The 18,590-nt window shown below is 40.5% G+C and overlaps 1 long non-coding RNA gene across 1 annotated transcript; it reads left to right on the top strand.

The window, feature by feature from the left end:
• Positions 1-2,959: 2,959 nt before the first annotated feature.
• LOC141083997 (uncharacterized) lies at positions 2,960-5,558 on the top strand. Its single transcript, XR_012230899.1, has 3 exons — positions 2,960-3,095; positions 4,303-4,409; positions 5,451-5,558. It is a non-coding gene; the product is annotated as an uncharacterized lncRNA (long non-coding RNA).
• Positions 5,559-18,590: the final 13,032 nt, after the last annotated feature.

The raw sequence follows: 18,590 nt of genomic DNA, 5'->3' as shown, positions 1-18,590 counted from the left end.
AATTAAAATGAAGGTTGATGCGAGTTGATACTGCTATTAGCTCCTCCAGTGTGGCAGGAATCTCCCTAGTGGCCAAGGCGTCCTTCACATGGTCAACCAGCCCCCTCCAGAATACTGGGATGAGGACTTTATCCGGCCACTCCACCTCAGAAGCTAAAGTACAGAAGTGAACGGCAAAATGGCTGACCATGGACGATCCCTGTGTTAATGCCAGCAGTTGGAGCGCCGTATCATGGGTGACTCGAGGTCCCAAAAAGACCTGTTTCAGAGTGCTCAAAAACCGCAGAGCACTCTGCACCACATGACCATCGTGCTCCCAAAACGACGTAGCCCACTCCAACATCCTACCTGACAGCAGGGAAATAATAAACCCTACTTTAGGCCGCTCTGAGGGGAAACATGCAGCCAGTAGCTCCAGGTGTATGGCACACTGGTTCACAAACTCCTACATGACTTGCTGTTACCTGAAAACCTCTCTGGCAGCGGGAGGTGGGATAAGGTCGGAACAGAGGTGGCAGCCTCACTGGCTGCCTGAACAGCTACTGCAATCACATCCACAGCTGAGGTTGCATGCTTGAGAGCTGACAACCTGCTCTCCAGCTGCTGGATGTACCGCTATAGTCCATGTACATCCGTCATTACTAGCCAGACCCTGGCGCAAGTATAATGTTATGGGCTGGCGAAATAATAAGATGGTAATAAGGTGCATTCGCAGCCCGGGGTCCACCATGCAGAGATGTTAACTGCTGCTCAGTAATGGTGGACATAAAATTGCGGTATCGCACTGAACACAAGTGCGTTAAACGCCACCCAGTGTGTAGTAGCAACGGGCTCTGTTGCTTCATAGAGCCATGGAACCGCAGAACACAGATACTATACCCTGCTGATTGTCACAGGGCACAGCTGAGTCAGCGCTAGTGTACGGTCACAAGATTCTGCCCCAAGAACTCAGGGTAAGAGCTTCTCTAGATCTACTAAGCACATGGTGTTGCACCTGCGAATGCAACTAATAGACGCTGGCTTACTGTGGAGTGCAGACCAAGTACACAGTGGCGTACAGGCAAAACCACTACTTGGCGATGAAGCTAGACCCTGACTCTGCCTTCGCTTAGCACTAACAGCCTTGGCACTAACTGGCAAGGCTGAACAACACATACATACCAAGGGTAGGGGTTTCATAATTAGTCATTCACCAGAGACATTCCTACGTGCATACAACTCTCACTCCACATGGTCTATACTAGTGCACGGCTGTGCAGCCGTGCATTCCTTTTATAACCATAGCCTTCCAGGACATTGCTGATGGCCCAATCCGAGCAGCTTGAGGACTTGAGCATGTGACCTCCAACCACCAATGAGCGGTCATCTCACGGGCAGGCTCAGTTGGAGAAAAGCAGAACCTAGGGTTGCAACAGCAACAACCAGATGCATAGCATTAGCCTGAGCAAGATGCTGGGACTAACGTCTCTGCTGAGCAGGAACCTCTGCGGCTAAAGAAGAATGGGAGACCGCAGAGGACATGGCTTGAGATTCCCCCTGTGCAGTGGCGGGAACTTGACGCCTAACACACCCTTGCTCTGTTCATACTCCACCCACACAAACAAATGATACACATCAAATGACCTGCAGGTGGCAGCACACAACCATAAAGCTGCTTATAGACATCACAAACAAATCCAAACACTTGCCTTGGGGTCTTTCCAGCTTGCTCAAGTGCTTGCCCAGCCTATTTCAGGCACATTGGAGGATTGCACACTTCACTGCAGGTGAGTCACATTTGTAAACATGCACTGCTTTTTCAGTGATTACATTGCCCCACGCACACAAATGGTGAACCACATATGCAAACACATTTGTAAACATGCATTGCTTTTTCACTGATTACTTCACCCCACACAAACCATTTGAAAGGTAAAATTGCCCCTTCAGCAAGAAAAGAGCCAAACAAAACACACATTCATGATTTTATCACTAAATACAGTTTAAACATTCATTTTCATAAACCTGCAGAAAGAAACAATGACCTGCAGGTAGCACCTCAACCGGAAGACATTTTTTGGCCTCTACTTATCAAACCAATTTATTGTATTACCAATCTACATAGATAAATAACTGACTGTGTTTATCATCTCAAGAAATACATTTACATTTGACCAGCTTGCTTTTTCTGAAATTGCCTGCGCCCCCGACAACGAATGTGCAAAAATTTCGCACGGGCCAACTAGTGGTCGGTAATTGCTAAAGCTCTGCAATTAGTGTCCTCTGTGCTGATGGCAGAAGTTGTGACAGATTCAATGTTAAGGCTGTGATTGTTCACAAATGTCAAGTAGGATGACCAGAATGTATTATTACAGCATACTCAAAAATCCATCAGGGTGGATGGACTAGAGTGGAAATGTACCAAATTTTGTAACTTTTCAGAAAGATAAAATTAATGAATAATGCTGAAACTTCTGGAATTGCTATAATTCACCCACAAAGTGCAAAAAAAATCAGGAGAGCACATATAAATTAAACTTAAAAAAAAAACACAAATAGAATATTTTTTGGTAGGTAAAAAAAGGCAGAAATTGACACAAAAACAGGCAGAAAAGCAATGATGTGTTGAGGTCACTACAGTATGTTAAACTTCCCTTATCACTCTTCCTTCATTTTACCCAATTCCAACATATTCAACTACTTAGCAGCCTCTCAGGTTCTAGGTTGGAGTATGTATATAGAATGCACATACTAGACCCCCGTTCCTGGCACAGACACTGACGAATCCCCTCAGTGCACAGTGCAATTGTAGGATTCAAAAGTTTGAGGTCACACAGAGTGACTACAGACTTGTCATTCTAGATCAATCACTGTAATATTAGACTCCTACTTATTGACTTATATACAAGTCTTTTATGACATGCTCTGATCTGAGCAAAGGTCATTATGTAGGACATTTTTGTTATAGTTCAGGACTATGTAAAAAAAAAAAGTAAAGATGAAATTATTCCTTTTTGAATCTCCTTTTGTGTTTGACTGAGAAACTAGATCAAAAACTGCATCGGTAATTCCAGTCTCATGTACATCTCTAATGTAAGGAATTTTATGACTTAAAGGTAAACTTCCTTTTTTATGTGGCGTTTGTATTATTTGTTTTTATACTTTCCTTTGTGAGCATAGCTTGGAAAACAAAGCAGTGTTTTATTATTCATTTATCATTTTATATTATTTCTTGCCTGCTATGTAGTTGAGGAACTGTAGTTGATGATCTCTGTCCCCCACACTAGGTGCCAGCCTGTAAAGCAGCAGAGCAGACTGCTGGGTCTTCACTTGTCTGTTTGATCAAAATCACAGCACAATAATTCAAACACTTACACAAACAGATTCTGCTCAGTGGGCGGATTTGCTATTTTCCACCCCAAAACTACCACAGCTGTCAAAAGATCTGTTATGAAACAAACTAATTTGAGCAGAGGAACAGGTAATCATCAACTCGGCTGCTCTCGTCATGTTTAATACTGACATGTTGTTATAGAGAACAGTGCTTGGTATGGTGCAACTTTTTATCCCTGCCTAGGAATCATTTGGATAGAGATTTGGTTATATGTTTTATTGTTGTATAAGGAACAATATTTTTCACGGACACATAAATTATTAAGATAATCAGTGATAAATGTCTACAGCCCATAATTGGGCAATGAAGACATTAACTTCAGTCACTGTGAACTTTAAATTGTTGATAATTACAGTCAAAATAATCTGTACAAGTTTCTTTGGCTTCAAAAAAATTAATGGATGACTTTTAAATTTTCTTTATAGACAGGGCAAAACAGTGACAAATTTATAAGGACTGACCCGGAATCTTCTGGATGGTTAGCAACTTTGGATACTACAACCTCCATGCCTTTATTTATGTATCACAGATAGAGATGGGCGAACAAGGACTTAAAAGTTCAACTTATCTTATAGAAATCCATTGCAATGTTCAGAGCTCTAGGGGAAGTCAGTTGCAGAGAGAGAGGGATAGAGAGAGAGGTATAGAGAGGTTGGATTCTGGTTCAGGTTGGTGTACAGTTTTGGTACCCGAGCTTCACTTTGGAATAAAGTTCGTATCGGGTACCAGAACCCAAACGTCCGCTCATCCCTAATCACCGACAATACAATATGCTTCTGTTCTCTCCCACACTTGACATATATTGTAGCCTACAATATGTGTAGAATCCCTGTTACCAAAGTAGATTCTTAAACCACAAATGGCCTGACACTAGCTAAGCTGAAATATGAGCTTTAAAAAAAATCACTCTTTTCTTTTTACTTCTTCAGATGCTAAAATTACAGTGGACACCGATTGGAGTCAGATTTCCTTAAGGATGATTAGGAGCAGAACCGAACAATAATCAGGAGTCCATAACAGGAGAGAGAGCATTGAGGTGAGAGAATAAAGAGGAGTAACTGGAGACTATAAAGAGGAAGTCACATTACATGTGCTGGGAGGGGAAACCAAGATGGGCAAGCAGCGATCAGTGGCCAAGATTAAAAGCAGAACAAATATATTACAGGTAAGCACAGGCAATACTCCATGGCTAGTCCCCTTCTTAAAGCACCACTCCAGCGATGTTTTTTATTTTCACCACTGGAATGATTTCACAAATCCACCACCCAAGTAATATATTTATCAGCCGTCATCTTCTTCTTTTCTTGGCGCCTCTCCTGTCCTGAAATCAGAGCTAACGGTCACAAGCCCTCAAAGTAAGTCTATGAGAGATTCATTCTAACTCTCATAGACTTACATTGTATATTGACTTCTGGATCACCCAGAAAACACTGTACCGATCCGGGCATTCAAAATCTGCAGAAGACCAAATAGAGCAGCGCTGATAACAGAAGAATACAGCGGCTGATGAGTAAGAAACAAAGTGCAAGAATTTTACATTAGTGGCACAACTCCAGCTCTGCAAAAAAAAAGAACCCTGGAGTAGTGCTTTGAAAACAGATTGATTGCCATAGCAGCCTGACATAACCAGTGATTATCAAAGATCCTACAAGCAGGAGCTATTTTTTTTTTCATTTGAAACCCCTTTTTTGTCTGTAATATATAGTATATAGAGTTGAGCAAATATATTCAAATCAATTGAATTCTACTCAAAATTAGCAAAAATTCACACTTGCCACAATGCTGATTTTCTACAATTCACTACCATACAGATGAATCAAAATGGCGACTGCTGGCCAGCAATTTTATGACTGTAAACAAAAGGTTAAAAAATTAAAAAGTCACCTCATCACTCACATTTCTGCCCCTTCTGCACCTTACCATCACCAATCCTCGCCACATTATCTCATCACTGCTGTACACTGAATGTCCCGGGCTTCATATACTAGGCTAGGACATCTGGATCTGATAAGGCCTAGTAGCGTCATGGCACATGTTGTCACATAATTATGGCATGACCTTCTGTGCTCTTGTCTAGAACCATGATAAGCCTCATCAGAGCCGGAAGCCCATTGGAATTACAGCACGAGCAACAGTGATCAAAAGAGGTGATGAGTACTGGACGGGGTAACAGTGAGGAGCGGAGGGGTTGGACTGAGGAGCGGCGAGGTGAGTAGAAGCATTAATTTTATTTTTTATACCTTACTTTTATTATGCAGTGGGGTCTGAAGGAGTTGGGAAAGAAAATGGTCTATTGAAGAGGCAGCTATTGAAGGTGTACGGGCACTTTAAATGCTATAAAGCATGCTTCAAGACTGTTTATAGGGTGGTTATAAAATGCAAACTATTATTTATGGGTTATTTCCAGCAATAAACACTTCTCTATCTTTACTTCAAAAATGTTGTTATAAAGAACACCAGATTGCAAATGTCTGATCTGGAGCGGGCCGCACTACCTTCTCGCTGAGTTACCTGTGCTGGAATAAACAGAGATTTATAGCGCTGATGTTGCTCTTACCTGTGTTTGAATGAACAGAGATTTATAGTGCTGATCAAGCGGATAGCCAGGAAAAAGGCTGACTCAGCAGTGCTAGGCTGGGATTTAACACAAGGTTCCGGGACCAACTCTGATGACTAGAGAACGTGCGAACTGCAGAACAACCTATAAATATATTCTTCTTATTTACTTCTTCAAGTTATATCAAACAGTTCAATGTGTCATCTGGTCGACATCTCAATACACATATTTTTCTTCCAAACAAGCTTTGGTCAGAGTTAAATACCCCATCCCTCCGGTGCCAGCTACCTAAGATGATGCAGATCATTTCTTTGTTTGCTTGTATTTCCCCCAGGCCTAACACTGGAAGCTGCAAATGTTAACAAGGATTAGGAAATGACTACTGAGGATCCCGGCTGGCAGTCCATATGTTTGTATGATCAAATCCAAAGGCAAACACATTTGCATATTTACACAGTTAACCTATGATGATGCTGCACTTGTGAGAATGGGTAAAGAATGAAATAAGCTTATGTTAAGTGGTGCACAGAGAGTATCATGCAATACATCATCATGTGCGCTGTAGATTTTTCTTTATAGTACACTGCAGCTTGGTTCATGGAATAAAAACATTTTCTCATTTTATGATCAAGCTTTTCATTTTACATTTTCAGAAATTGAGAGACCCATGACACAAGATGTTGTAGCTACAGATAAGATTTAATTGTCTTCTAACAGCTAACGAAAAAAATATTAATTTCAAAGCGAATCTTAAGATCTGTTCACACTTACACTAATTGGTTTACATCCACTATATTGGGGAAGAATACCTAAACCTTCAAAGGAAACCTGACCAACACCCTTATAAGGTAGAGAGAATTTCAGCATAGGTGTCCTGGCTTCAATATGAATGGAAGCCAAAATACTAGTATGATAATTTATGGAGCTTTGATCTTTTTTCCCCCTAAAGAAGACAAACAACCATGACTATACCACAATACCAGTCAAATATACAGCATGGGTCTGACAATTCAACAAGAAGATTGTATATTCCCCTATGCCTCCACCCCACTATTTACTGTAGCCAAATCCATTTACTGTCATGGTGATCAAAACTCCAAAGACCCCGATTTTTACCTGTTCATGTGTGGACCAGGAGTCACTTTCACAAAGTAAATTTATGGAGCCTTTTTTTCAGGCTCCTTAGGCTTAGTTCGATGAAGGTAGCACTGCCCCGCGCAATGGTCCATGTATGGGCCATCAAAGGAGAGGAGAGCTCAAGTGATCCAGAAGAGGAAGCAAATGACGCCAGAAATGGGAGATGGATTGCAATCATTAAGTGTTTTAATAAAACTTCACAACATTTCACACATATTTAGAAAGGATTAGGAACATCTTTTTTGCTTCTTCTTAAACGGGTCATTTTTAATTTTGTGCCATAGGTCAAAAATAGAATATCAGTGTTACAATACTTGTATTTCTCTTGCTAGAATTGGGTCCAACACATGTGAATAAATAAAACCAGTGTTTATTCCAAAACTGTTAAAAACATCTTCCTTAGTATATATTCCAAGAAAAGAATTGGCAAAAAGTCTATTGGGCATGGGAGTTATTGAGCGTTTCGAACCTTAGAACTCTTACTGAGAACCATGGAGTTAAAAGGTTTGATACGCATAGAAACTCCCATGTCTTATAGGCTTCTTCCCTAATCTTTTTCTTGGATATACACTGATAAAGATGTTTTTCGCAATTTTGGAATTATTTGATCTACTCGCACACCTACTGGATCCCTTAACAGTTTGTGTGGAATTGACTCTCCCAGCTGCTCCCGTATACTGTGTTCCCTATTATTACTGGGTGGTAGGACGACGGGCTGAATAATTTTTCTCCTCATTTTTATGATTTTGTATTAACTTTACGATACTGTCTAATGTGAGCTTTATATTCACTTTGTCTAAATTAATAAAAAAAAATGTGTTATGCAAAAACTCAACTAAGAACATTTTAGATGATATTTATTTTTCCCTTTCCAAGTCACCATCGGATATTACATGTTGTGTGGAGATGACTTCTCACCAGTAGTCATTTCGTTACCATCACAGTTACAATTACAATGAAAGGTAGCACCAATATATAGATACACATGATATGGGATTCCCAGCTCACCTCCTCCATCTCCCTGCTCAATGGCCACTGCACAGATCACAGAACGTGTCTAGAAAACTCTCCTTTAAAAGAAATGAACATCTCCGGCCTTTTGTATAGCATGCAATCTGGCCATAGTTATTATCATTTACAGAAATTAGAATAAAAAGATTAAGACTAGAAATAAAAGAAAAATCAATATTAGATGTTACGTAGTGAAAAAGAATTTAGATGATACTTTCCCCTCAGGTCAAATATACTGTATATACTGAAGTAATATTTAAGGCATACAACTACAGGAGGAGGTTGGTTGTTGTGTTACTTATACATACATAAGTACTATATCACACAGTGCCTAGTGGTGGAGTGTAATGTCAGACTCATGCTGTACAATGTATAATTAAAGGGGAGAAATATTAATTATGAGCAGTTACTCGGCATTCTGTCACATTATGGCAACACACAATACAATGGTGCTCGAATTCTGAAGATGGAAATAATAAATATTTCACAACCAGCATTTCCGTAAACTACATTAATGCCAACTAGCGTAATGCACCTGCAGAAGAACACAAGAAATGATGTGTTTTCTGACAGCATATTGAGATTTTATTGGGCTTCCCGTTATATTTAATAGTACACCTACGCGGGAAAAAAATAATATATCTCGGAATAAATATTTCAGAAATAATATCCCTTAGCAGAAAAAAATATTTCAGTCATTGGAGTATAAATTCTCAGTATGTAGAGATGTTTTACATACCTGGAGTCAATGGATAAGAGACAGAATCCTTTAGCAAATCAACTCCCACTTAGAAGCCCTTCCATTACCCAGAGGTGACACATCAGCATATGTGGCCCATACAAGTACTGTACGATCAGCCATTGGTTTGAATGACCGGCATGTACTGTAATAGTTGGTCTTGTCAGTAGATCTTTAGAGACAATGACCCCAATTCATGAAAACCAGTGTTTTTCACATTGATGTTGATGGGAAGGCCGGGTGAAGGACAAAATTCTTAATGAATCAGGTAAGGCACAAGGTGGCATGCATTTTCGAGGGCTTCATGTTACAATCTTCCTGTAATCGGGGACTGGAGTCAGATTTGTGGCCTAGTGAATGCCGCCGCTTGTCATGAATTCGATGAGCTGGTATCACAACACCCTGCTGCTCCCTTATCCCACCTTAACTATGCCTAACTGGCATGTAAAACACCAAAAGAGGCAAAATGATTGTGCAACTCTGCGTTGTGCAAAAATGTAGATAGATAGATAGATAGATAGATAGATAGATAGATAGATAGATAGATAGATAGATAGATGGATAGATAGATACAAATGGAAAAAATCAGGCAGCACGTTCAAGGAAAAATTGTAGACTTTAATCCAGTGCCAAGTGGTGCAACGTTTTGACCTCACAGCACGGTCTTTGCGTTGGACAACCACATTACTCAGGAAGTATTGCACCCAAAACCTGCTCAAGTTTGTGCTGCTATCTGTTTCTTCTATTTATATATACTGTAGATATAGATAGATATACAGTATCTTAGTTTTAATAATAGAACATGGTTTATTTGTGGGAGAAAAAACAAAGGTCCTGGAAAAAATGCAAGTCGGCATCACCACATATGCAATGATCTGGAAAATAAAATTATATTAATATTTTAACTGAATGATGAAGCACGGTTATTTTTTTAACTATGCAAGGATTGCTGCTTTTGTTCACATTGCTTTACAAAAATAAATAAAATTGATCAAAAAGTGAAATTATTCCCAAATGGTTCCAGTAAAACTAAAGCTTGATATACAAAGTAAAACTTCCATGCAGTTCCAAATTATGACCAAAAAAGATAACATGTTTTTGTCTTGTGCAAAAGGAGTAAAAAATAAAAAAAATTAATTAAGTTAATGTGAAAGCAAATTGTGATGCTAGTCACTATTCTCAGAAAAACTGTGCTTCTTCGGTAGTCAAGAGGTTCGAGGTTAAAAAATAAGAAGGCTCGTCATATAGAAAGGGGTAAGACAGACGGTATAGTCAGTCACAGTTGTGAGTCAGAATTCCAAGGTCAGGGTGCATCAGTACAAAAAGGGGTAAACAAATGGGTAGTCAATAGACAAACAAAAGGTGAGAATGTCATAATTCAGAGCAAAGAATAGGAAAGTAGTCCATAAAAATTGTACGTCTGAAGTTGATTTTTACAATGAATCCAGGATTCTGACTGGGAGGTTTTAGGAAAAGTGATACCCCAAAGAGCTTATAAAGATGGTATTGTAAAAAACAAGAAGGCGGAAACAAAAGGATTGTGTAGCTAAGATTGAGAAGAAAGCCTATTAAGGGCAATTTCAATATAATTTTGTAACAACTTTTAATAAATCATAAAAAAGTGAAAGAAGTATTGGTTTTATTTTATAAAAATTTGCCTTAGGGTACTGTGGAAAAACACGATAGCGCCCAGTCAAATTTACAATTATGGAGCAAGGGGTTATAGACATGAGGGTAATATTCTGGAAACTAATGAAACCTATAAATGTGGTATTCTGAAATGTAAGGCTAGTTTCACACTTGCTTTTTTTTGCAGCGCGCTTTTCCCGCAAAAAAACGCATTGAAAAAACGCATACAAAAGCATACAACTGCTGCGTTTTTTTCAAGCATTTTTATGAGCATGCATGAAAAAAACGCAGCGTTTTTAAGCGTTTGTATGCGTTTTTAGTGCGTTTTTACCACGTTTGCGTTTTTTTACAACATTTTTAGGTGGCCCCTCACACTACCCAAACCATGACTTTACTAACCCTAACCCTGACCCTAACCCTAACCCTAACCCTGACCCTAACCCTAACCCTAACCCTGACCCTAACCCTTAACCAAATCATACTTAACCCTAACCCAAACCCTAAACCCTAACTAACCCTAACCCTAACCCTAACCCTGACCCTAACCCTAACCCTAACCCTAACCCTAACCCTGACCCTAACCCTAACCCTAACCCTGACCCTAACCCTTAACAAAACCATACTTAACCCTAACCCTGACCCTAACCCTTAACCAAACCATACTTAACCCTAATCCTGACCCTAACCCTGACCCTAATCCTTAACAAAACCATACTTAACCCTAACCCTGACCCTAACCCTAACCCTGACCCTAACCCTAACCCTAACCCTGACCCTAACCCTTAACAAAACCATACTTAACCCTAATCCTGACCCTAACCCTGACCCTAACCCTTAACCAAACCATACTTAACCCTAACCCTGACCCAAAACCCAACCCTAACCCTGACCCTGACCCTAACCCTAACCCTAAACCCCCTTAACTAACCCTAACTCTAACCCAAACCCCTAAATTCCATGGTTTAAAAAAAAAAACGCATATGCAAAAAAACGCATACATGAGCATGCCAGTGCGCACATATGCGCATCCATAGGCTATAATGGCCATTTTTAGCGCAAAACGTGCGCATATGTGCGCATGCGCTTTTTTGCAGGGCCAAAAAATGCAACATGCTGCGTCTGGAAAATCCAATCGCACACCCCAAAAAAACGCAGCGCATGAAAATCGCATACATGCGCTTACAAGCGCGCAGGTATGCGCACCCATGTTAAATATAGGGGAAAAAACGCATGCGCACATGTGCGTTTTTTTCCAGCGCTAAAAAACGCAAATGTGAAACCAGCCTAAGAGCTGTAAATGGAGACAATCAGGTAGAAAGTAGTGTTGAGCGATACCATCCGATATCGTGAAGTATCGGATCGGATTGGATCGGACCGATACCCAAAAAGTATTGGGTATCGCCGATTCAGATACCGGAAGTCTCATTCAAGTCAATGGGACAGAAATATCGGAATTAAAAAAAACCCTTTCTTTACTTGCACATCCTGTTCGGGAGGGGGGAAGAGTGTGGGCGGTGCGTGGGCGGACACTGTGCGTGTCTGTGTGTGCGGGCGGGGTCTGTGCGGGTCTGCCGGGGGTCTGTACGGGCCTGCCAGGGGTCTGTACGGGCCTGCCGGGGGTCTGTGTGGGCCTGCCAGGGGTCTGTGCGGACTGCTGGGGGTCTGTGCTGGCTCCCGGGGGTCTGTGCGGAATGCCGGGGGTCTGTACGGGCCTGCCGGGGGTCTGTGCCGGCTGCCGGGGGTCTGTGCGGACTGCCGGGGGTCTGTGCGGGCCTGCCGGGGGTTTGTGTGGATTGCCGGGGGTCTGTGCCGGCTGCCGGGGGTCTGTGCGGGCCTGCCGGAGGTTGTGTGTGTGTAGGCATTGTCCGATGGGACTTCAAGTCTGCTACAATGACAGTGATTGACACATTAGCCAATGATGGGACAGTAGTAGTCCCATCATCCGGCTAATGTGTTGAATGTAAAAAAAAACAAAAACATACATACTGCATACATACTACATTCATACAACATACATACATACATACTTCATATATACTACATTCATTCAACATACATACATACTACATACATACTACATTCATACAGCATACATACATACTACATATATACAACATTCATACAACATACATACTACATACATACTACATATATACAACATTCATACAACATACATACTACATACAGTGGGGAAAAAAGTATTTAGTCAGTCAGCAATAGTGCAAGTTCCACCACTTAAAAAGATGAGAGGCGTCTGTAATTTACATCATAGGTAGACCTCAACTATGGGAGACAAACTGAGAAAAAAATATCCAGAAAATCACATTGTCTGTTTTTTTTTTTTCATTTTATTTGCATATTATGGTGGAAAATAAGTATTTGGTCAGAAACAAAATTTCATCTCAATACTTTGTGATATATCCTTTGTTGGCAATGACAGAGGTCAAACGTTTTCTGTAAGTCTTCACAAGGTTGCCACACACTGTTGTTGGTATGTTGGCCCATTCCTCCATGCAGATCTCCTCTAGAGCAGTGATGTTTTTGGCTTTTCGCTTGGCAACACGGACTTTCAACTCCCTCCAAAGGTTTTCTATAGGGTTGAGATCTGAAGACTGGCTAGGCCACTCCAGGACCTTGAAATGCTTCTTATGAAGCCACTCCTTCGCTGCCCTGGCGGTGTGCTTTGGATCATTGTCATGTTGAAAGACCCAGCCACGTTTCATCTTCAATGCCCTTGCTGATGGAAGGAGGTTTGCACTCAAAATCTCACGATACATGGCCCCATTCATTCTTTCATGTACCCGGATCAGTCATCCTGGCCCCTTTGCAGAGAAACAGCCCCAAAGCATGATGTTTCCACCACCATGCTTTACAGTAGGTATGGTGTTTGATGGATGCAACTCAGTATTCTTTTTCCTCCAAACCCGACAAGTTGTGTTTCTACCAAACAGTTCCAGTTTGGTTTCATCAGACCATAGGACATTCTCCCAAAACTCCTCTGGATCATCCAAATGCTCTCTAGCAAACTTCAGACGGGCCCGGACATGTACAGGCTTAAGCAGTGGCACACGTCTGGCACTGCAGGATCTGAGTCCATGGTGGCGTAGTGTGTTACTTATGGTAGGCCTTGTTACATTGGTCCCAGCTCTCTGCAGTTCATTCACTAGGTCCCCCCGCGTGGTTCTGGGATTTTTGCTCACCGTTCTTGTGATCATTCTGACCCCACGGGGTGGGATTTTGCGTGGAGCACCAGATCGAGGGAGATTATCAGTGGTCTTGTATGTCTTCCATTTTCTAATTATTGCTCCCACAGTTGATTTCTTCACTCCAAGCTGGTTGGCTATTGCAGATTCAGTCTTCCCAGCCTGGTGCAGGGCTACAATTTTGTTTCTGGTGTCCTTTGACAGCTCTTTGGTCTTCACCATAGTGGAGTTTGGAGTCAGACTGTTTGAGGGTGTGCACAGGTGTCTTTTTATACTGATAACAAGTTTAAACAGGTGCCATTACTACAGGTAATGAGTGGAGGAAAGAGGAGACTCTTAAAGAAGAAGTTACAGGTCTGTGAGAGCCAGAAATCTTGATTGCTTGTTTCTGACCAAATACTTATTTTCCACGATAATATGCAAATAAAATAAAAAAGAAACATACAATGTGATTTTCTGGATTTTTTTTTCTCAGTTTGTCTCCCATAGTTGAGGTCTACCTATGATGTAAATTACAGACGCCTCTCATCTTTTTAAGTGGTGGAACTTGCACTATTGCTGACTGACTAAATACTTTTTTTCCCCGATGTACATACTACATACATACTACATTCATACAACATACATACATAGTACATACTACATATATACTACATTCATACAACATACATACATACTACATACATACTTCATATATACTGTACTACATTCATGCAACATACATACTACATACTACATACATACTACATATATACTACATTCACTACATTCATACAACATACATACATGCTTACTACATACATACTACATATATACTACATTCATACAACATACATGCATGCATACTACATGCTACATACATACTACATATATACTACTTTCATACAACATGCATGCATGCATACTACATACTACATACATTCTACATATATACTACATTCATACAACATGCATGCATACATACATAGTACATACTACATACATAAAACATACATACAACATGCTACAGACATACTACATACAATACATTCATACATTCATACAATACATGCATATAGACATACAGTACATATAACATAGAGTACATACTCACCATCACTTGTCACTTTGTTTCCCGAAGCCAGTGTCATCTATAAAAAATATGAAAATAACAAATAAGCAATATACTCCCTGATCTGCAGAAATCCACGGGTGTCCCTCGACGTTCTCCCATGGAGAACAGCAGCATCAGCTGATGCAACCGCTCTCTAGGGGCCCCAGGAATACAATGACGGGAGGTAGGTATCCTTCCACACTGTATTCCTCCGCCACTGTAAAAAAATAGTCCCTAGTCTCACTTTTGGCATTGCTGTGTGAGAAAGTTCCCACGCAGCTTTTGCCATAAAGTGAGACCAGTGAACTATAGTAACCTCTCACTGATGCAGTGCAGGAGATTGTCGTGGGACACTCGTGGATTTCTGCAGATCAGGGAGTATATTGCTTGTTTGTTTTTTTCATATTTTTTATAGATGACACTGGCTTCGGGGATCAAAGTGACAAGTGATTGTGAGTATGCACTCTATGTTATATGTACTGTATGTCTATATGTATGTATTGTATGAATGTTTGTAGTATGTATGTAGTATGTATGTAGTATGTATTTTGTATGTCTGTAGCATGTTGTATGTATGTAGTATGTACTATGTATGCATGTATGTAGTATATATGTAGTATGTAGTATTCATGCATGTATGTTGTATGAATGTAGTATATATGAAGTATGTATGTAGTATGTATGTTGTATGAATGTTGTATATATGTAGTATGTACTATGTATGTATGTATGTTGTATGAATGTAGTATATATGTAGTATGTATGTAGTATGTATGTTGTATGAATGTTGTATATATGTAGTATGTATGTTGTATGAATGTAGTATATATGTAGTATGTGTGTAGTATGTATGTATGTTGTAAGAATGTTGTATATATGTAGTATGTATGTAGTATGTATGCAGTATGTATATATATATTTTTTTTACATTCAACACATTAGCCGGATGATGGGACTACTACTGTCCTATCATTGGCTAATATGTCAATCACTGTCATTATTATTATTATTATTTATTGTTATAGCGCCATTTATTCCATGGTGCTTTACATGTAAGGGGTATACATAAAAACAAGTACAATAATGTTAAACAATACAAGTCATAACTGGTACAGGAGGAGAGAGGACCCTGCCCGCAAAGGCTCACAATCTACACACAACCCCCAGCAGGCCCGCACAGACCCCCGGCAGTCCGCACAGACCTCCGGCAGCCGGCACAGACCCCCGTCAGGCCTGTACAAACCCCCGGCAGTCTGCACAGACCCCCGGCAGCCAGCACAGTCCTCTGACAGGCCCGTACAGACCCCCGGCAGTCCTCACAGACCCCCAGCAGCCGGCACAGACCCCCGGCAGGCCCGCACAGACCCCCGTCAATCCGCACAGACCCCCGGCAGCTGGCTCAGACCCCCGGCAGGCCCGTACAGACCCCCGGCAGTCCGCACAGACCCACGGCAGCCGGCACAGACCCCCCGGCAGGCCCGTACAGACCCCTGGCAGGCCGCACAGACCCCCGGCAGGCCCGCACAGACTGCGCATCATGATGCGCACAGACGGCGGATCATGATGACATCATTTCAGCAGCCAATCGCAGCCACAACAGTGGCTCATTGCATTATGGGAACTTCCGATTACGGTATCCGATATTGTAAAAATATCGGTACTCGGTATCGGAATTCCGATACAGCGAATATCGGCCGATACCCGATATTTGCAGTATCGGAATGCTCAACACTAGTAGAAAGCAATTTTCATCAGTTGCTACAGGAGAAAGTTTTTTGGGAAAAAGCTTTTTAAATTGTAACAGTTCATATATCATTTATGTATTGTAGTGTCAATGTAAATTGCAATGCGTGAGACGGACCACTACACCGATACATCTCAGGATGAATAAACACAGGTCTTATATAAAAAATGGATTCATGAACCATAGTTTGTCGAGGCTATTTTTCATGTGCATAACCGCTAGTCATACTAATAGATATCAAAGATTGGTGAATACTGAATAGGGAAATTTTCTGTATTTTTAAATTGTCCACGTTAGTTCCTGAAGGATTAAATGAATGTTTAGACCATACAGGCTCACTAGGGATACATTGATATCTGTTTGCTACTATTAATCGCTCTGTTTAGAATCTGGGGGTATATGTTTAAATTGATATGTGATTACAGAGCAAGGGTTAAATATATAATTAATGAATCAAAATACCTAGTTCTGGTCTAGGTGCTTATAAGAATGCAGTTCACTCTGTATGTATGTTTTTATTCTATATTTTATGTCTTTAAGTACGAGGATTATGGCTGGGACGTCATTGGAGACTTCAAAATGGTGGCATTTCTGCTGGGTTTCCAAGGCAGTTTTATAAAGTTTCCTTGTTTTCTTTGCCTTTGGGACAGCCGGGGCACCAATCAGCACTATCACTGGCGCTGCTGGCCACAGAGGACCGAGTTTTCTTTGGGAAATAATATCGTTAAGTGGGAGCCATTGGTGGACCCACGTAAAGTACTGATGCCACCCCTGCACCTCAAGTTAGGCCTGATAAAACAGTTTGTCACAGCTCTTGACAAAGAATCCGCAGCCTTCAAGTACCTACAAGATCTCTTTCCTAAGCTGTCTGAGGCAAAGGTAAAAGCTGGTATCTTCATTGGACCACAAAGCAAGCAGATTCTAGAGAATGAAGAATTCATAAAGAAGCTGACTAGAAAAGAGAAAGCAGCTAGGAGCAGCTTTGCTGCAGTGGTGCATGGTTTCCTGGGCAGTCACAAGGATGAGAGATATGTGCAACTGGTTCAGACTCTGATAAAGAACTTTGGAAAAATGGGATGTAGGATGTCTCTCAAAGTACATATCTTGCATGCTCATCTTGATAAATTCAAGGAAAACTTGGGGGCTTACTCAGAAGAGCAAGGCGAGCATTTTCATCAGAATATAAAGGACTTTGAAAGACGCTACCAAGGACAGTATAACGAGAACATGATGGGAGACTTTATTTGGTGGTCGATTCGTGAAAGTGATTTGCAGTATAATCATAAATCGACAAAAGCTACTCACTTCTAAACCACTCTTGCTCATCTTGCCCAATATTAAATGATGTTTTTGTAACTGTATCAACAAAAAGAAATAATGAACAATTTCGATTCCCCTATGCAAATACATAATACTGAATATTTCATTGTCCTGGTCACAAAAGCAAAGTTTATAATTAATTAAATCATTTTTCTTGACTATTTAGGCATGAGTAACTGGAATAGAGCACTTAAAAACTTAAGACAAAAATTGCATTACATAGTGTAATTGTACATTGATCACCAGAAAAAAAATCCTTTAATCACTGTTTACCACACTCAATAAACTCAATTAAAAAAAAATCAATTAAACTTTACTAAAATAAAATGTCTGTTTGTTTCATAAAAACAAGTGGGACCACATTTCATATGGCACAATCTGCAAACCTATATTCATTGCATCTCATATTCGCTCATCAATAATGGCACACTTGTGTGATTTAGTCAAATTACGCCTCTTCTGATTATGGCTGGTGACTTTAACAAATGATGACACCTCAAAATGAATAAAGCAGAAATCATTATATCCCATCAGTACTCCAGTCTCAAAATACACTCCATGTAGAATACATAATTTCCTTACTACCTGATTCATTTAACATTGGCTAAAAACAAAAGAGAAGGCTGTGATTTAAATAGCTTTAAAAGGATCCATCATGATGCCTTCTACAATTAAAACAGTCCAATATTAGTCCAGAAAGGTGGGACGAGTGTCATGCAATTTTCTTGCCAGTATGCTGCAATTTTCATTACCTAACATTCGAATGACATCCGATTTACATGCG

This window comes from Dendrobates tinctorius, unplaced genomic scaffold (assembly GCF_039654945.1).
Source record: "Dendrobates tinctorius isolate UK_male_01 unplaced genomic scaffold, ASM3965494v1 ptg000022l, whole genome shotgun sequence".
Classification (NCBI taxonomy): Eukaryota; Metazoa; Chordata; class Amphibia; order Anura; family Dendrobatidae; genus Dendrobates; species Dendrobates tinctorius.
Note: the sequence above shows the minus strand (reverse complement) of the source record. Positions and strands in the feature narration are given on the sequence as shown.